This window comes from Triturus cristatus, chromosome 11, assembly GCF_964204655.1.
Source record: "Triturus cristatus chromosome 11, aTriCri1.1, whole genome shotgun sequence".
NCBI classification, from domain to species: Eukaryota; Metazoa; Chordata; class Amphibia; order Caudata; family Salamandridae; genus Triturus; species Triturus cristatus.
Window position 1 is genome coordinate 516,061,167 of NC_140594.1, and position 21,238 is coordinate 516,082,404.

The 21,238-nt window shown below is 46.6% G+C and overlaps 1 long non-coding RNA gene across 1 annotated transcript in view; it reads right to left on the minus strand.

The window, feature by feature from the left end:
* Window positions 1-431: 431 nt before the first annotated feature.
* Window positions 432-21,238, minus strand: part of LOC146784500 (uncharacterized) — a 174,953-nt gene continuing 154,146 nt past the window's right edge. Inside the window, exon 4 of the long non-coding RNA XR_014970851.1 lies at window positions 432-1,477. This is a non-coding gene — a long non-coding RNA (uncharacterized LOC146784500). The remainder of the gene's footprint in view (window positions 1,478-21,238) is intronic.

Sequence of the window (21,238 nt, forward strand, 5' to 3'; positions counted from 1 at the left end):
AAGGTGTCCCTTCCTGCACAAAATCAATCAGCCCCGCAACGCAGGCACCCTTGTACCATGGTGTAAGGGTGCCTGCATTGGAGCATGGCAGCTCATTGTGCGCTTGCGCTGGGGAAAAGGAAGGGAGTGCACCGTATCACATAGATACAGCACATTCCTGCCCTTTTGTTTAGACGTAGGACAGCACAGCAATATTCCTTGCGCGTTGACCTAGCCAAAACCTCATAAATAAGGCCCAGCGCATATAAAAAAATAGGCGCTCCGTCATACATGATCCATCCTATGGAAGAATTTGAGTGGGGAAAACCTTATGCGTGCGATAATTTCAAATGCATCAAATCGTTGTTTGGGCGCAGACACCGTGCCTGAGCCTGGCATTACCAGGTAATTCAGAACGAAGGTCCAATTGAGGCATAGCGTGGGAAAATATTAACCAAAACCTTTCTTTATTCATATTTTTATAGTGCTCTTACCCAACATCTTTATACATGGAGCAGAAAACATACAACGTAAAGCTAACTTAATAGTGACTATTTGGTAGGATCACCCTTTGGGAACCAGCCAGAATATGAACATATATGAAAGTGTTTGGGTACCAGTGAGAAGAGGGTATCAGTGAAGAAGACAGGACTTCTTTGAAAGTATACAATAACACTGAGAGCGTCGATAGAAGGTAAAGGCACTTGATTATAAGGCCTGTGAAGGATGGTGAAGGAAGAGAGATTGCGGACCAAAGCTATGGGCAGTCTCTAGGGTACATATGAAGAAGTAGTAAGCCTAAGCCATTAAAGATCACAAAGAGGATACGGTTGGTTGTGGTGGAGCTGACAAAATACAACAGGTGGTGTGTGGTTTTGAAGGGCTTAAGGAGGTGAAAGATGATGCCCAGCTAGTAGCAAATTTAGAAAGAAACGGAGTCTGTACAAACATATCAGCAAACAAAAAGGAAAATATCTGTGCAATGAAGATAACAAAACAGAGAACATCCTGGGCCCAAAAAAGACATGTCAAGGTAAGAAAGAAGTGTGAGATTGTGAGTAAAATGTAGCCCACAGCTTTAGCTGTTTCTGCAACAAATTATTCGTGTTATAGGAATTCTTAGGACTGACAGATTTTCAGAACTTTAAGCACGAGTTCAAGTTTTTTGTCAGTGGTTCTCGTAATCCTTGTTCTCCAGCAACTTGTGTGGTTCAAGGTGAAATATTTATGGACAAAACTCTCCACATCCAGTTCTTGGTGCCTGCAGATATGTACGGAAGGAGCAGATCTTTTGATGTCGATGGTTAGGTCTTTATTCAGTTCGTTTTAATCCCAGTAGCGACAGTTTTCGCTGTCTGTATGTTTTTCAAGTTCCTATATTTTGCTCAGGATTAATGTTAAACAAATGCAATTGTAGTACCGCAAATTATATCTCCTTTTGGTATGAATCTCTGCTGATGGTTCTTCAAAGCTGGATTTATATGATGTCCTTGCTTTACTAAAATTTAAATAAATAAAAATAAGGGAAATGAGCGAGAACCTGCAATAACTTCAATATAATGCACAACATAATAGACTTCAAATGCAAACAATTATTGCCACAATATAGAGGTCAAGAATGTTAAACGAATACACATGTAGCAGGTATGTATAAATTAGAAAGTAAACAAGCTGAAAGATCAAGGTGATAGTAACAGTAATCAAGAGCAAAATTAATACACATTTGAATTGACAGTTTCACAGTATGTAACATATGTTTATTGACTCTATATGAACTATGAAATAACATAGCTATTTTCCAGCAATTATTTCTGCACAGCCATGAAACGACTTCTCAGGCCATTCTATACTCAGATGCAATACCTGCATACCTGCTAAGGCACATAATACATTAATAAACCACAATTAACATACCTTGATGGAAGTGAGATTTATATATACTGGTTACGGTACATTGATGATGTGTTTTTAATTTGGAAGGGAGATGAGGAGAGTTCTATCAAGTTTATTTCTACTCTTAATAAGAATTCTATTAATTTGAATTTTACCTGCCAGATCAGTAACACTACAATAGAATTTCTTGATTTGAAAATCAAGGTGACAAATAACAAATTAGAGACAACACTGTTTAGAAAGTCCACAGCAGGAAACAGTACTCTGCACGCCAGTAGTAGTCATCCAAAACATTTGATTGATAGTATTCCGTATGGCGAAATACTGAGGATTAAACATATTTGTAGCACCACTGCAGAATCTGAAAAATGCACACAGAATGCTATGCAGAAACTGAAGAAAAGAGTTTACAATGATAAGATACTGACACAAGACCTCAATAAATCACAGGGCAGACCAAGAGAGATACTTTTGCTAAGCAATGAAAAAGTGAGAGGGGTAGCCGAGACAGAAAATAGCCCCAGACTAATCACAACATACAGTAGGCAAGAGAGGAGAATCAAATCTATTATAAGAAATAACCGGCCTATTGTATTAACAGATGGGGTGTTGGGACCCCGTCTTCCTAGTCTTCCAACCATCACTTTCAGGAAAGCTAAGTCCATGCAGAGCCGATTGGTAAAGAATAGTCCAGAGAAGAATAGTCCAGAGTTAGTAACTGCGGGCACATGGCCCAAACCAAGACAAGGTTTTTTTAAATGTTCTTCCTGCCGTGCGTGCAAGTTTGGTATTAACACCACCAAATACACAACTCCAATTTCCAATAAGGACATTGACATCCAGGGCAATTATAATTGCAGGACTGAGTATGCTGTTTATGTCCTGGCGTGCACCTGCGGTTTGCGTTATGTGGGTAGTACAATGACGCATCCTACCCGGTAGCAAGGCTTTTCAAAAGCACACATGATAATGACTTGAGTTGCCTCTCGTACTTCGTGATTAATGCAATTTTACCCCTTAGAAGAGGGGGCAACAAAGAAAAAATTTTAAGACAACTTGAAACTCGCACTATTTTGGAGTTAGACAGCAAAGTCCCGCATGGACTGAATACAACTGAAGATATGCATAATTTTTATATATATTTTCTCCCATTCGTATATGTGATGTTATTCCAATATATTTTAATCAAAGTGGAGGGAGATAGAAGGAGCTGTGATCCATTCGGCTTCCAGCTAGTCATTAATAATCAAAGGGAATGGATCACTTGTAGCTGTCACCAGGGTTCAGGTAGTTGTTTCCGATATTTGGTAAAAAACCCTCATTCACGTAAGACGGTTGTTGGGCGGTATATCTTGATTCTCCACCTTGATTTTAAATACGTGACAGCATCATCATGGGGTTCTTTCCATGCTTCCTCCGTCCTGGAGGGAACCACTGGATATTTCAGTAGTGATCAGGGAAAAAAATATATATAAAAAAAGTGAGGAGTGCTCAAGTGGTGTGAATAATTAAAAAATTCCTCTTGCTGCCTGGACTTGACTTTATTCCGTTCGGTTCAAGGGAAAAAATCTTAAAATACAACTATGTGCAGATAGGACGTGTAATGAATCCGCTGCAGTCTTAGTCTGAGTGGTCGGTTGACATGTTTCAGCCCCTTGTTTGCCCCGGAGGATCGGGGAGCTTTCTTCAGGACCTCAGGTGAAAGTGGTATGTGAAGGAAATGGGTAGTGTCCAAATCCAGATTGAAATTTCGAGTGCTACTCGTATGAACTCGGAAAAGGATAATACCTTCCAGGTTCGAGTTCCGAACTTCGTAAGGGCAAACAGGGGTGCGTATTTACGCGGGTTAGTGGCGGGCACGACTTGTGCTGACGCTGTCTACCTTTGCGACCTGAAGTTGTTTATATGCTGTCTTGCAAAATAAAGGAGTGAACACACGCCGTGTGAGGTACCTTCAATTTTGGGAATCCTTCGATTGGCACATGTAGCGGCCTTCCCAGGTCGCGAAGGTACCCCACTGCAGACGAGCAGGTCAGGTGGCGTCACTAGTATGTTTCCGATGGAATGGCGTGTCAATTTTGCAGGACTATTACAAAGCATGCTCACAACTTTGTGTTCTTACAGTTATCCACTGTGGTTTTAATAATACGAAGGAAACTAAGCAACGCACCCACTATGGGAAATTACAAATGAACAAACTATGGTAACCACAATGCACTGACGCATTTCGCCATGTGGGCGGGACCTCAACAACATTAAAGCTGGAACAATCATGTCGCTGCCTTTCCGCCAAAGCCATTTCTCGTGATCAAGGGCGCGGACGCCTGAAACGCGTTGGGACTTTAAAAGGCAGATTGTATCTAACCCTAACTATGTTCCTGAAGTTGTTAATATGCTGTCTTGCAAAATAATGGAGTGAACACACGCCGTGTGAGGTACCTTCAATTTTGGGAATCCTTCGATTGGCACATGTAGCGGCCTTCCCAGGTTGCGAAGGTACCCCACTGCAGACGAGCAGGTCAGGTGGCGCCACTAGTATGTTGCCGATGGAATGGCGTGTGAATTTTGCAGGACTATTACAAAGCATGCTCACAACTTTGTGTTCTTACAGTTATCCACTGTGGTTTTAATAATACGAAGGAAACTAAGCAGCGCACCCACTATGGAAAATTACAAATGAACAAACTATGGTAACCACAATGCACTGACGCATTTCGCCATATGGGCGGGACCTCAACAACATTAAAGCTGGAAGAATCATGTCGCTGCCTTTCCACCAAAGCCATTTCCCGTGATCAAGGGTGAGGACGCCTGAAACGCGTTGAGACTTTAAAAGGCAGACTGAATCTAACCTTAACTGTGTTCCTGAAGTTGTTTATATGCTGTCTTGCAAAATAAAGGAGTGAACACACGCCGTGTGAGGTACCTTCAATTTTGGGAATCCTTCGATTGGCACATATATATATATATATATATATATACAAACAAGCATTCCCCGATTCTGGAGTCCCCGACCCTTCAGGGCGGCCTCACGGAAATGGGCTCGGAGTAACCCATCAAAACACCATCCAGTGGAGAACAAAGAGTGAGGCCCAATACTGGAAACAAGGCTTTTATTCCGGCATTTTTAGCAGCACAGCATGCTTCCATTCGCTAACGTTTCGGCGATTGCCTTGTTCACAGCTGGAAGTTAAAACACGTGATTTGCAAAGTGCGTCAGTGCGTGCTTTTGAAATGTTGATCACATGACTGTTATGCTCAAAATACAAGTCCCACAGTGCATTGTAAAATCATTATGAATAAATGTCATGAAGATTCTCATTATTATTTTGCCATTGTTATGGATTCAAAGTTCTTACTTGGCAATAACACTGTTGTTAATCTAGGGTTTTCAATCAGAGCAGCCAGGCGAGTTTGTAATCCTTGCATGTTACTGTCGATTTTCATTTTGCCTGAAGACAAACCCCATTGTCCAGCAAGATCGCAACAGGAAATAATCCCTCACGAATCCCTTCCAACACGCACTCATTTTTTGCTTGAATAGCTTTCCTTAGTAGGCTGGGCGCATGAGTGGGTCATACTCCTCGTTTAGAATACACACAAGCATTCCCCGATTCTGAAGTCCCCGACCCTTCAGGGCGGCTTCACGGAAATGGGCTCGGAGTAACCCATCAAAACACCATCCAGTGGAGAACAAAGAGTGAGGCCCAATACTGGAAACAAGGCTTTTATTCCGGCATTTTTAGCAGCACAGCATGCTTCCATTCGCTAACGTTTCGGCGATTGCCTTGTTCACAGCTGGAAGTTAAAACACATGATTTGCAAAGTGCGTCAGTGCGTGCTTTTGAAATGTTGATCACATGACTGTTATGCTCAAAATACAAGTCCCACAGTGCATTGTAAAATCATTATGAATAAATGTCATGAAGATTCTCATTATTATTTCACCATTGTTATGGATTCAAAGTTCTTACTTGGCAATAACACTGTTGTAAATATAGGGTTTTCAATCAGAGCTGCCAGGCGAGTTGGTAATCCTTGCATGTTACTGTCGATTTTCATTTTGCCTGAAGACAAACCCCATTGTCCAGCAAGATATCCACATCTAGTTATAGTTAGGACCTATTTTCCATAGGAAATCACAACATTCTATTTGGAATAACATTGGCGCCGATTGACGAATCTTCGCAAAATTTTCCAAACTTTTGGCCAGCTCCGGTCCGCTCCTATCCTAAAAATTTCACGGTGATTCATCAAGCGGGGGCCGAGAAAAAACAGGGGTCCCAAAACGCGATTTCCCCATGCATTTTCCCAAAGGACCTGTTGACGCAGCTACAGCCCGAACTGCTGAACGAAATTACACCAAGTTTGGCAAAGAGGTAGTCCTCAGTTCAGAATCGTGCCTTTTGCTTAAATGATGTAACTCCGTTCAGTAGTTCCTGAGAAAATTAGAGTTAAAAAGATAGATATATCTGGGCGGAGCCTAACCACACATCTCATCGTGAGATCTGATTGGCTGTCAGTACTTCATCCAAGCAGTGTTGGCAGCCATCTTGGGACCAATATACATGACAGCACCTCATTAAAAAGCATTGCAGTTAATAGAAGGTTTTAAGACTTTAGTTACAATATAAATCATTTGTTGATGGTACCATACTCATTTTAGGAATTGTGGTGTGTTCTAAGGTGATTTTACCAAGTGAAAAAGCCTTCTGCTGTGATATCATGAATCATGTTTGAGAGAAAACTATTTTCTCATGCTTTTCCCACAGAGGTTTGGAAGGTGATCTATAAGCTAAACTGAGAGCATATTTTGTGTAAATTCACATTATCCATCTCAGTCATGTGAGAAGGAAGTCTGACATTCTCAGTAAAACGTGTACATCCAACAAGGGCAGAGACTGTCAATTGATTCCTTTGTGTTCTACTGCAGCTTCCCAGAGTGTTCTAAAGAACAACTAGAGCGCTAACAGTCCTACTTATGACAAACGTATTGCACACCTGAAGCCATCTTGATTGGAATAAAGTGGTAACTCTTAAAACATTTAATTTAAAAAGGAACAAAATGAGGGTGTTCATTTGGCCATAGAAAGTATGATTAGTGTTGCAGAAAGAAAAATTAGGGCACATTTTGAGTGACTTCTCAAATCCTCTTCTATTTCATTAAAAAATTCTGACATGCAGACTGAAACATGCACTTTCAATACCAGCAGCAGACTTCCCTTGTGAGCAGTAGCTTTACTACAGTGATCGAATAAGCAACTAGAGTGCTAACATTCTGAATTTATGGCAAATGTGTGACACATCTGAATGCCTTCTTGATGGAATCAAAGTAAAACACTGAAAGTATTTCCTACTGAGGAGACTGTAGTAAATGAGGAAATTAGGAAACTTCATAACAAATAAGTCTCCCAAAATGGCCACCAGAGACAAAAGAGCCCAAATGTAGCCCAAATATCACCCAGATGTAGCCCAAGTATAGCCCAATGACAGAATGTCCCAGAGTGTTCTAACGAACAGCTAGAACGCTAACACTCTTACTTATGACAAAAGTATGGCACACCTGAAGCCATCTTGATTGGAATAAAGTGGTAACACTTAAAACATTTAATTTACAAAGTAATAAAATGAGGGGGTTCATTTTGCCATATAAATTATGATTATTGCTGCAGAAAGAAAAATTAGGGCACATTTTGTTTTCTCAAATCCTCTTCTATTTCATAAACAAATTCTGACATGCAGACTGAAACATGCACTTTGAATACCAGCAGCAGACTTCCCTGGTGAGCAGTAGCTTTACTACAGTGATCTAATGAGCAACCAGAGTGCTAACATTCAGAATTTATGGCAAATGTGTGACACATCTGAATACCTTCTTGATGGAACCAAAATAAAAAACTGAAAGTATTTCCTACTGAGGAGACTGCAGTAAATGAGGAAATTAGGAAACTTCATAACAAATAAATCTTCCAAAATGGCCACCAGAGACAAAAGAGCCCAAATGTGGCCCAAATATCACCCAGATGTAGCCCAGGTATGGCCCAATGACAGAATATCCCAGAGTGTTCTTAAGGTAACCTAGAGAGCTTACTGTCTTACTTATGACAAAAGTATGGCACACCTGAAGCCATCTTGATTGGAATAAAGTGGTAACTCTTAAAACATTTAATTTAAAAAGGAACAACATGAGGGGGTTCATTTTGCCATAGAAATTATGATTAGTGCTGAAGAAAGAAAAATTAGGGCACATTTTAAGTGACTTCTCAAATCCTCTTCTATTTCATTCAAAAATTCTGATATGCAGACTGAAACATGCACTTTTAATACCAGCAGCAGACTTCCGTGGTGAGCAGTAGCTTTACTACAGTGATCTAATGAGAAAATAGAGTGCTAACATTCAGAATTTATGGCAAATGTGTGACATATCTGAATACCTTCTTAATGGAATCAAAGTAAAGAACTGAAAGCATTCCCTACTGAGAAGACTGCAGTAAATTAGGAAATTAGGAAACTTCATAACAAATAAATCTCCCAAGATGACCACCAGAGACAAAAGAGCCCAAATGCAGCACAAATATCACCCAGATGTAGCCCACATGTAGCCCAATGACAGAAGTGTGCAAAACACTTATTTTTTGTGTATTTGCAGTTTTATATAGTGCAGACTTGTCAGGTATTCAAGTGCTTTACATGAGCATTGGTTACATCACACAAGATCAAATTCATTTTGGTTGTGGACATGGGGAGATTAAGTGATTTGACCAGAATCACAGAATGTTGAGCTGAAGCAGAAACTCCAACCTGGTTCCCCAGTTGCAAAGTCTGCAGCTCTGGAAGTAACACCACATCCTCTCCCCTAGGTTCAACAAAACATAAAGATTACAAATAATTTATAAGTTCTTTGTCGCTATTTGAAAACTCAGAAAATATGTCCTCATTTTAGTTTTTTAGAGCACTAACCATAATTTTGATGCAAATAAGACCCTCTCATATATGTAATTTCTAAAGGAAATGCTCTAGGTATTACAGTTTTGATTACATCAAGATGACGTCAGGCGTTCCACACTTTTGTAATAAATATAGAATGTTAGCAATCTAGTTGTTCATTGGGATACTGTTGAGAGGCAGAGGCCAGGGGCACGGACTCTGAACATTGAAGGCAGGTAGGAGAGTGCAGAGGCAACAATTTGACCACACTGGGCAGGCAGGAAGGGCAGCGGCAGCACAACAGACTATGGAGGGCAGTGGAAAGGGGGGCAGGGGCAACAAACCAAATACCGGACTGGCAAGAGAGGCTGTGGCAATATAATAGACCATTGTGGGCAGAAGGAAGACCGGTTTCAGCCAGGAAACGTCCAATGTTTTTAACCTCAAATGGGCTTTATTTGATCTGTCTCCTGTCTACAATCTCCTCTTTTTCAAAGTAACTCAAAGGGGAAAATCAATACCACAGTTATTTTTCAAAATCTCCCTCTTGCCAAGTTCAAAATGTTCGCAAGTATTTTTACATTGGATCATGGTAGGCAGGAGGAATTGGGGTAGGGACATGGACTCGGATAACAGAGGACAGGAGGGACATGGTGAGGTGCACCAAACTGACCCTACAGGGCAGGCTTCAGGGTTTGCAGCAGCACAATACACCACATAGGGCATGCGGGACGGGAGTGCAGCACAACAATCCATAGAAAGCAATAGGGAGGGGACAGGACCATGCACATGGACAACAGAGAACAGAGGGGAAAGAGGCAATGGTAGCTAGCTGACCTTAATGGGCAGACAGGAGAGAAAGCTGCAGCATAACAGACCATAAAGGGAAGGAGGGACGTATCAGGGGCATTACAATGGAACAGACAAGCCAGGAGGGAGGGAATAGGGGTCTGCACATGGAAACAGAGGGCTGGGGGTAAGGGGGCAGGGCAGGAGCAGCATGATGACCATGGCTGTCAGGCAGGATGGGCACTTGAAACAAGACACACCATGGAAAGCAACAATGAGACTATGATGGCATACACACAGACCATGGAGTGAAGGTGGGAGGGGGTCAGGGGCAGCTAGCTGACCACACAGGGAAGGTGTGAGGGGCCATGGCAGCACAGAAGACCATGCATGGCAAGCGGGAGGGTTAGTGGCAGCACAATGGCTATGATGGGCAAGAAGGAGGGTGCAGGGGCATGCACAAAGGACATTGGAGGATAGAAGGGAGGGTCAGGACTTGGGCACAGACAAGAGAGTTCAGGGGAAGGGGCCTCACAACAGGCCGCGTGGGGTGGCAGGAGGAGCAGTTGCAGCACAACAGACTAGGGAGGGCAGAAGGGTGTGGCAGTAAAATGGATCATGGAGGACAGGAGGAAGAGGATAGGGGCATGGCATGTGGACAGGCAGGGTGGAGGTGGCAGGGACAGGTTACAGTCATCTGACAATGCTAGGCAAGTGGGAGGAGAGTGGCAGCTCAACAGAACACTCAGAGTAGATAGGAGTGGCAGGTACATGGAACATGGTGGGCGAAAAAGATGGAGCAGGGGCATGCACAAAGACATCGGAGGGCAGGAGGAAGGAGAATAGGGGCAGCAAGTTAAGCACAGAGGCTAAGCAGGAGGTCAATGATGGGCCATAGAATTGGGCAATGGAGGGCAGGAGTAGTGGACTGGTACATCATGCTAAATGGAGGGCAGTGGCAACACATCAGACCATGCGTGGCAGGAGGGAGGAGGCTAGTCCATGGATTCAGACAACAGAGGATAGGGAGGAGGTGGATGGGGCAGCAAGCTAACTGTTCAGAGAAGGTGGGTATTAGGAACTTTATTGTTTTTTAAATGTGTGTCTGTGCGAACTACTTAAAATATGAACAAGTATGCAGCATAATCTCACTTTTATTCAGGATGAAGAGGACGTTTGTGACTGTGACTCCGGGCTCACTTGACAGAAACACCCCCTGACCCTCCACCCCCCATCGCAAAATGTAATGCCCGTGAAAAGGGTAGGTGGAAGCAGTGTTGTATAGAACATAGTCCTGAGAGCACGATTGAAAATGAAAACTAGATATAGTATATGTTATAAACTATGCACCATAAAGTGTGATATAAGATGAACCGGGCGTGAAATATAATATGCAATACATTGTGCGAAATGACAGATTCATTGGAGAGCGCGAGATAGCACAGGCACTAGCGCGTGCTTTGCGATATGCGCCTTGGAGTGTAATATGCACAGGGCAGTGTTGTGTAACCTAACTAGTCTCTAAAGTTGTCATATAAAATATGTGCTGGGGAGTGTAACGTTGCATATGCACTGTGACAAAGATATGGATCCCAGATTGTAATATGTATGGCATAGAGCTGTGCGTTATAACATAGGCATTGAGGAAGGCACGTTAGATGGGGCAATATAACCAGTGCGAAGGCAAGTGTGGCATGACATATTCACGGGGTGGTGTTACAGTGCACATGAGCTAGAGAGTGTCATAGCATACGCACTAGCTGGTGGAATACAACACAGAGGTGTGTAGCACACGGCGGGCACTGGTGGGTGTAACACAGCATTGGGCTCAGCCAGGAGCACGCTGTGACTCTCAAGTGAGGTTTGTCTCCTTTCCAGAGAGTAAAAAAAAAGTATTACACATCCGGCGGTTGATGTGTGTTTTATTAACCGTGAGGGGGGTTTCTTGCATAGTTTGGTCGAATTTTTGTCGAATCCCCTTTGAATGGCTTGGTGTACGTGTGTATTGAATGTGCCCGTCAATAGCTACCCATGTTTGTATAAATAAACGACAAGGGTGTCTACTTGGAGAGCACCCACCGGCGGGGGCGCCGGGATTAGGAACGGTAGGGCGTCAGGCACGTCAGAGCTTCCCTAGCGGTGTAAATACATTCCACGTGGATTCATTGTATGCATAGTCGACTTTTAATGAATATCACGCAAATCGTCATGGTGATAGGTACATACGGTTTGTCCAGCATGTCCTAGGTGTTTCTATAAATATATATTTTTTAAAATAATAAAAAACAAAGGCAGGCCCCGGGGGATGGGGTTCCCGGGGCCATAAGTGGCCTGAGGAGGGTGGCAACGCAGCCCCCCTCCTAAAGAATAATAAAAAAAAAGGCCATGACCTGGGGGTTGGGGTCCCCGGGGCCGATTAAGGCCTTGGGAGGGCCAATTAAATTTTTTTCAACAAAAAAAATTAGGGTGCAGGCCCTGGTGGATGGGGTCCCCAGGGTCAATAACTTAGAAAAAGAAGGGGGGCCACACAGCCCTCCTTCTTAAAAAAAAAAGAAAGAAAAGACCGGCATCGCGCCGGAGGCCATGCCCCCTCCTTGCAGCACTCTGCAAAAGCACCCCCTAGCCAGTTGTAAATTGGGGAATTAATTCCCCTTCAATACGGAGGGTCCCTGAGGGCCAACTAGCCCAACAGGTATCTCCAGTATGCGCCAGGGAGCTGTGTTGCAGACAGGTGTTCTGAGGCCACGCCCCTTTTTACACCTCTATGCAACGCAGCTCTGTGGCGCTTACTGGAGGTACCTAGTGGGCTAGTTTGACCCTAGGGACCCTTAGGATTCAAGGGGACTTAATCTCTCAACTTAGAACGGCCACAGGGCACGTTTACACAGTGGTGAAGGGAGGGGACAGGGCCCGAGGTGACGTGTGGAAACACGCCCTGTGGTGAGTTTGTTAAGTTGGGCAAATAATTCCCTTTCAATCCTGAGGGACCCTGGGGGCCAACTAGCCCACTAGGTGCTTCCAGTGAGCGCCACTGCTCTGCGTTGCAGAGAGGTGGTGCAGGCCGTGCCCCTTTTTACACCTCTCTGCAATGGCGCTTGCTGGATGTACCTAGTGAGCTATTTTGCCCCTAGGGACCCTCAGGATTCAAGGGGATTTAATCTCCCAAATCAAAAAACGGCCACAGGGCATGTTTACACAGTGGGGAAGGGAGGGGATGGGGCCTGAGGTGACATATGCAAACACACCCTATGGCGCGTTTTAAGTTGGGGAAATAATTCCCCTTCAATCCTGAGGGCCCCTGGGGGCTAACTAGCCCACCAGGTTCTTCCAGTAAGCGCCACTGAGCTGCGTTGCAGAGAGGTGGTCCAGGCTGTGCCACTTTTTACACCTCTCTGCAATGCAGCTCTGTGGCGATTACTGGAGGTACCTAGTGGGCTAGTTGGACCCTAGGGACCCTCAGGATTCAAATGAGCTTAATCTCCCAACTAATAACGGCCACAGGGCGTGTTTACACAGTGGTGAAGGGAGGGAATGGGGCCTGGGTTAACGTGTGCAAACAAGCCCTGTGGCACGTTTTAAGTTGGGGAAATAATTCCCCTTCAATCCTGAGGGACCCTGGGGGCCAACTAGCCCACCAGGTGCTTCCAGTAAGCACCACTGTGCTGCATTGCAGAGAGGTGGTCTAGGCCGTGCCCCTTTTTGCATCTCTCTGCAACGCAGCTCTGTGGTGCTTACTGGAGGTACCTTGTGCCACCTGGCATAATCCAACAGTAGGATGCAGGAGACCATGAGGCTCAGCGGCCTCAGGGTCATTCTCACCAAAATCCGGGATAGAAGCTGAAACCTTGGCATCATAGCCAGAATATCTCAGACCTTCTGCGCAGGAGGAAAAGGCCCAAAATTGAACTGTGCCCAGAACAGCTCAGATGAAAGGGAGTGACTGAGAGGGAGTCAGGTGTGACTTAGGCACTTTTATAGTGAACCCAAGCGAGTCCAAGAGGTCCACCATAGTCTGGAGATGGGAGACAATACCCTGGGGCGAGCCTGCCTTCAACAGCCAGTCATCAGGATAGGGGAAGACTGGAACCCCTGATATGTGCAGATGGGCTGCGACCACCGCCATCATTTTCATGAACACCCGAGGGGCACTGGTAAGGCCAAAGGGGAGCACGGTGAACTGAAAATGCTCGTGGTCTACCATAAACCTTAGGTAGCGTCTGTGGGCTGGCAGGACAGGGATATGCAAATAGCCATCCTGCAAGTCCAACGCCACCTTACAGTCTCCAGGGTCGAGGGCAGACAAGACCTGAGCCTACATTAGCATTCTTAACTTCTCCTTCTGGAGGTCTAGGATAGGACGCAGGCCTTTGTCCTTCTGGGCACCTTAAAGTAGCAGAAATAGCAACCACAACCTACTTTTTGTGCAGGGACCCTTTCGATAGCTCCCTTGGCCAAGAGAACTGAAACTTCCTCACAGAGAAGCACCAAATGATCCTCCGGCATGCGATCCATAGATGGTGGCATATAGGGAGGGTCAGTCTTGAAGGGGAGGCAGTAGCCCCTTCTGACTATTTGCAAAATCCACCTGTCCGACGTGATGAATTGACAGTGGGGGAGGTGATGGCGAATACTGCCACCCACAGGGCCATTGCTTGCCCTGAAAGGTTGGACTAGGAGGGTTTGGAGGCTGCTTCAGGGGGGTGAAGGGTGGACTGGCCCACCCGCTGGCTCCCCGACCCACAAGAATGCTGGGTTCCACGTCCACAGCCATGCAGAGTCTGGGTAGCATGCGTGAACCGGTGGTTCAAGTGGCCTGGATGTGGTGGGGTGCCCCTTCCGTTGCCATTAAAAGGGGTGAAGGGCAGACTGTGGTGGATGGGAAGATGCGGTGAGTCCCAAAGAACTGACAGTAGCTCAAGAATCCTTAAAGTGCTCCAGCACCAAGTCTGCCTTGTCACCAAAAACGCGATGCCCAACGAAAGGCATGTCCAGCACGGTTGACTGGACATCCCCCGAAAAGCCAGACGTCCTCAATCAGGCATAGCGCCAAAGGGTTACCGACTTGGCAATCATTTTGCCCAGTGAGTTGGAGGTATCCAGTCCACAGTGAATCATGAATTTTACTTCATCTCTCCCGTCTGCCACTGCTTGCGAGAGAAGGGCACAGGCCTCCTCCGGGCACTGAGGCAGCACTTGTGCAACTGTATCCCAGATAGTATGGGAGTATCGGCCAAGAGGCATGCGGTATCCATGACTGCAGTGCCAAGCTAGAGGAAGAGAACATGCGCTTCCCCAAGATGATCCAGGTTCTTGTAATCCCTGTCAGTGGAAGTAGAAGGAAATACGCCTTTAGAAGACGATGCTTGGACCTCAAAGCTCTTGGGGCAAGAGTGATGGGTGAGGAAAACTGGGTCGCCCGGGGCTGGACGGTGGCGACGGGCAATCATCCTTTCCAAGGAGTTCCTTTGCTGGGCTTGGACCAAGTGCCAAGAAGGATGTCAGTGAGGGCTTCTTTGAAGGGCAGGAGCGGTTTGGAGGAGGTTGCCGCAGGCTGAAGCACCTCTGTCAGGAGATTTGTCCTGACCGCCACTGAAGGGAACTCTAGGCCCAAGGCCTTGGCTGCCCTTTGCACCACTACAGCATAGGAGTCTCCCTCCTCCGTTGCAACAGTAGGGGGAGAAAGCATTCCATGGTCTGGAGAAGTGTACAGACCACTGTGTCACCCAGGTCCTCTCTTCATTCCCGCTCTTCAAGATGGTCTGCTAAATGGTCTGATGACCCTTCCCAGTACTCATCACCACCATCTGGGCGGTAGGGAATACCAGGGATGAACAGGGGAAAAAAGTACCCTCCAGCATCAGATTCGACATCGGTCGACGTTGATTCGGCTTCTGGTCCATCTCGGGGATGAGGATGTGGACGACGTTGGCCGGGGGCATGGGTGACGCCGGGGGTGTCATCGCAGGGATTGGAGCCTGGGAAGGTCATGTAAGATTGACCAGCGTCAATCCAGATCCAGGACTGTATCCACTGGGACCCTCCAGCGCCAGGGCGGGAGGCGCCGGCATTGAAGGTCCAGGGCCCTGACCAGCTCTGCGGGGTATGAAGGCACACCAGCAGAGTCAGGCTGCCCAAAGATTCTTTGGAGGGCTTAGTAAAATGTACAACGTTTGACAAGGGACACCCCAGCTCCCGGAAATGGGGGGAGGCACGGAGTTGTCCCTGAATCAGGCACTGGAGACAGAGCCTTAGAGCGATGATGCTCCGGATCCCGGGTCGTGTCAGCCGACTGATGGGGAGAAGGTCAAAGAGCACTGGTGCTTCTTTGCATTCTTCTTGTGCTTCGACTTACCCAAGGACTTCCAAGACTTTGAATGGGAGGAGGCATGGGGGCTCCGCGAGCGGTCTCGAGACCTTCCCCTCAAATGAGACCGGGAGCAGCGCAGAGCCGACTGCCAGGCATCCCAAAGATTTCGGGACTACTCCCACAAAGACATAGGATTCATGGCCTGGCAGTCAGAGCACAACTTCAGGTCGTGTTCGCGATCAGAAGCCAAAGACACAAGAGGTGGGGGTCAGTCACCAACATCAGCCTGTGACAGGCCCCGCAAGGTTTGAAGCTAGTCTGGCAAAGGGACATCCTTCACACACCAGGAGTTGAAGACTGGAAAAGAAGACGACAAAATGTCAAAAAGAGATTAGTCAAAAAGTGACTAAAGGGGTAGCTCTCTTCGGGTCTGCACTAGGCTGGCACAGAAAAGGAAAGAACTGACATCAGCACACAGGGGCAGTATCTAAGTAGGCACCACAATGTCATCCCAGTGACCACGATGCCGAAGAGGGACGCAGAGTCGACCAACGCCCCTTACGGACGTGCTGTGGTACTTCTAAGAAAATTCTCTGGATCCAATCCGACGCCTGGGGGAAATTCTAAGTTAAGGAATCTATAACTAACTGTCTCTTTCAGATATAACAGCCAGTGGAAATGGCAGAGGAGTAAGTAACATTAGTGCCTCAGGTGCAGTGACACCAGGACCCAGGGATGTAAGTGCACAATTAAACCACTACTATGGCTGCTTTACTCGTTCTTTTCTTGCATTAGGGCTCAGTGCACCATTGATGTGCTAATGTTGTTTTATGGCATTGGACTAATGGCCCGAGAGAGGGGATAATTGGAGCCTAGGATACCCTTTAGCATTAGGCTTCAGGGAGATGGAAGAGAGGCAGATGAGAGGAGGACTTTAACAAGGGGCAGCGAAGACAGGATGTCAAATTAGTGATGCAGACTGTCTTACTTTGACATGGGGAGAGCACTAGGGTTGAGGTGGGCCACACATGGGCATTCTTTTTTAGGTCAAGCGTGAGCCAGCGCACAAACGCTGCTCTGCGAAGAGCTGTGGTATTTTTCATTGGCTTGTGTGTTTTTCCTTTGTAAATGCTGGCTTCTGATTCATTATGAGACTTTTTAGTCCCACCTTAGTACAGCCATGTAATCATTTGTGTCCTCCCATGGCTACTGGCCCCTTTACTTGGTTTTTACACGGGACATGTACTATTTACTTTGTGCTTGTAGCGTCACGCAGCTTTGTCTGTACCTTCTCCTCACCTCCCACTCACCCGCCCGCCCGCTGTCCATGCCTTCTCCTCCCTACCAATGTCTGTGCCTTCTACCCCCTGCCATCACGTTGTCTGTGATGCCAAGTTGCCCACCATTTGCAATGCAATAGGTCTCGCGTAAATTGGAGACCTATTGCATTTCAAATGCTTGTTTTCCCCTGGTTCTACAACCACAAGGTCAGTGGGATCTTCTTGGGTCCGCTTCAGTTATGCTCCTGATGTCTGTAAATGATGGGGCTCTATCTTGTGAAGACTGACCACGAAGCCCTGGAATGTGTCACTAAACGTACTATTAATCACACTCTTTATATGACTATAAAGTTTGTCAAGATCTACTAATGTATGTTTCACTGTTTAAGAAGTTACTTGAGAAACTTGTTTATTTTGAACAGTTGATCCTCACATATGAGAACACTCACTCCCTCAGCTTTTACCTGTATTTTTTGCTTACCCGCCCCCATCCCTGTTGCTATGTGTCACCAGCGCTACATTGTTACGGACATGGACAGTCTACCCACAGTGACCACGTGCACTCAAGGAAGATTCACAGGATGCTGACTGTTTATCTTTTCATAAACTCGAGCAAAGGTTACAATCAGTAACTAGAAGAGCAGTGCCCAGCATCTACCGGGGAGCATCCCTCTTTTGGAAGACAAGCGTCGGGGTGAACTGCAAGGTAAATAAATACTTGCGTTTGTTGTGCCATTTAAAAATCAATGAATGTGGCCTTTGCTTGTTATCAGTTATTTTTAGTGTTCAGGGTTAGATGTGCTTTTTTTCCTGGGTTAGTGATCCAACTTCAAAGCAAGCCAGGCCTGTCTTACACCGCCCTGTGGAACGTTACACATCTTTATGGCAGGCCCATATCAATGTGGAATGCTTAGCTTAGCCACAAATTCATGAATTAGGGAATTGTCTCCCCGTCCATGCAAAAAAGGCTAGGGAAGAGAAGCGTGAAGTGCTCATCCACGGGGGTGGTCAGAGAGCAGTACACACTGTACCTTCCTCCTTACTCAGGATTACGAAAGAGGTGCTCCTAGAGGGTACCCCTGAGTTGTTAGATGCACAAAAGTATTTTTTACTGACGTGTTCGTGCATTTTGACTGAAAAAAGCAGTGCAATGTGCTTATGTAGACAACAGTATAAAGAATTAAGTTTCCATACTTTGCAATAACTATTAATAGCAAATCAGCATTGTTAGACCTGTCAGCCCTTTGGGTGGTCCCTCCTCATCATTATTTATTTTGTCCCACTTTTGCCTCAAACCCTGTTTGAATTTTTCCTTTTTGGGAACCACCAGACTTTTTCGTGTTGCTACAGATTCAGGGAGCCATTTTAGCTACCCCTGAAACTTCTGTCTGAGGGCCTGGAGCACAAAATGGTGGCCACCTGTGACATCACCAGCATCCACTGGAACCTACCAGCACCTTCCAGAACATTCCAGGAGATTCCAGAACTCTGTGACAGTTGGAGGCGGTTTAGAATGTTGGGAGGATAAGAGAGGCAGTTGGCAGTTGGAGCTGGCAGTTGGCACCTGACTGGTGAAGAGAGTGGAGCACAACAGTGAAGGAGGAAGGAGTGAAGCAGCAGGGGTGGAAACTTGTGCCTGGAGTGGGGTCCATAAACCCACCCTTGATACTTGTCCCTACTGATGGATCCCAGCCTATAGCCCTGTGTGGGAAGAAGACAGAAAAACTTATCCTAAGGACCTGGACAGCAGGAACAGGCCTTAGAAGCAGAAAGCAGCAAGATCCTGACCTGGAAACTGGTTTCCCTGGAGTCCGGCGTCGAGTAGCCTGAGACCTGGAGCCCGAGGTGGAGAAGCGGCGCTGACTGAAGTAGCAGACGTCGTACCCGGAGCCGCCTGAGGTCGTGAGAGGGCGCCGACGGAGGTCGTGAGGAATACCAGAGGTCGAGGAGGAAGTGAACCGAGGTCGAGCGAGCGGCGTCATCGGAGGAGTGAAGTCCGCCCTCCGGAGTCGTCGGAGACCGAGGTAGAGGAGCACCGGAGGTCGGGAGTGAGGATCGCACTCCGGAGTCGCCCGGAGCCTGTGAGGAGGAGCACCGGAGGTCGGGGGTGAGGATCGCACCCCGGAGTCGCCGGAAGTCGACATCGAGGCCAGGCCGGCCGACGTCATCGGAGCCGAGAGCGCCATCGGACCGGAGCCGCCCGAAGTCGACATCGTGAAGAGACTGCCCGACGCCGTCGAATCGGAGGTCGAGATCGAACCGAGGCCACCGACATCGGACCGGAACCGCCTGCCGGCGTCGTCAAAGAACTGACATTGTGCCGAGGCCGCCGAGACCGAACCGGAACCGCCTCACGGCGTCGACACGACTCCAGCGGCGTCGGAACATCAGAAAAAGGGCAGTAAGTGGAGTAGAGGGCGCCTAAGGCCCTGTGGAGACCTGAGAGACTGCTCTAAGGGGCTAGGGAGGTGCTGAAACCCACCTGACTGTGCCTGGGGTGAACTGGGACTAACCTAGAGAGGTTGTGTGGAGAGAGAAAGCCAGGGCACTGGTATACCCCCCTTGGATCTACCTCAGATTAGGCCTCAGCCTTGTCCCAGCCAGGGAGTAGCCCCCCTCAAGCCTTCCACAACCCTACAAGCTGTGCCTGGGCCATATCAGCCCTTAAGAATTGAAGTGTCATCTGATTATATGAGGGTTGCGGTATACTTTTAATTATTTATTGGGGATACTGTATTTATTGAGTTTTTACCTATTTATTGCTGCACTATATTTATAGGTCCACAGGACTTGTTGGTGTACAATATTTATTGGTACAGTATTTATTGCCTCAAAGTATTTAATTGTCTGTATATATTGCACTTGTATTTATGCCCTGTTATTTATGATCACCCCTATTTATTTCATCAAACAGCCAATATTTATTTGACCTGCCCTAATTGAAACTTGTATATTGTGATTGGCCTATTTATTTTTCCAATCAGCAACTAAGAGAAAAAGATAAAGAAAGAATATTTTCATAATTTTTACGGTGTAGAGTCGTTTTTGGAACGGATGCACGCTTGGTTCTTGTATGGGTATATTGTATGCTTAGCACTGCGCCTGTTTCCTGACCACTCGAGCCAAGCTACCACAGTGTGTTCGGGGAGTCCACCACCACCCTGCGGAGTGGGAGTGGGCGTTTCCAACATAAATTGGTGTTCAGTGGTGGGATAGAGCTGTGCCTACATATACTCAACAATAACTGTGGGTAGTCCATAGGCCTACACCGGGAGTTTTCTCAAGAGCGGCCTTCCTAATTGTGGGTTTTTGTTTTTTCCAAATTTACTCTGGTGGTGGGAGGAGGTATTATTAAAGGTACCCCCCTACATTGTTACTGCACAAAACCTGTCCTCTAACCTGAGTGGGCAAGATGGAGTTTGTACTAGAGAATCTAGAAACGTACACTGTGGCCCAACTCAGGGAGTTTTGCCAGCGGGAGGGGGTGTACTGTCCCCCAGGAGCAAAGAAGGGTGCACTCCAAACCAGCTTAAGGGCTTGGGGGGAGGCACGCCGAGAAAGCAAGGCTGAGGAGGAAGACAGGGATGGAGAGCCTGACCCCGAGGGGGCTGAGATGTACCAACCTGAGGTGGGGAACCTGTCAGCAGGGCCCAGGACACTTTCTAGGAAGGGCAGCACTGTCTCTAGCGGGGGCTTATCCAGCGTGGAGTTAGCAGATCGGAGAGAGAAAAGACAGCTCACATGGGATTTAGCAAAGCTGGAGAAGGAGAAGGAGGAACAGAGGTTGGCTCATGAGACGGAGAAAGAGAGGATGGCTCATGAGATAAGACTGAAAGAGATAGAGCTTGAGATCCTAAGAATTGGGGCACCAACTGTTCCTAATGGTGGCAGCAAAGACCAAGAAATCACCAGGGAATCCAAACCTTACCTGCCAAAGGACATAGTAGCTAGCTATGGGGCGGGTGACGACCTCGCCAAGTGGCTAGCAGCCTATGAGGTCTCGTTGAGGGCCCATGGGGTTCCAGTGAAGTATTGGGGAGGAGGATTGTATAGGTACATGCCT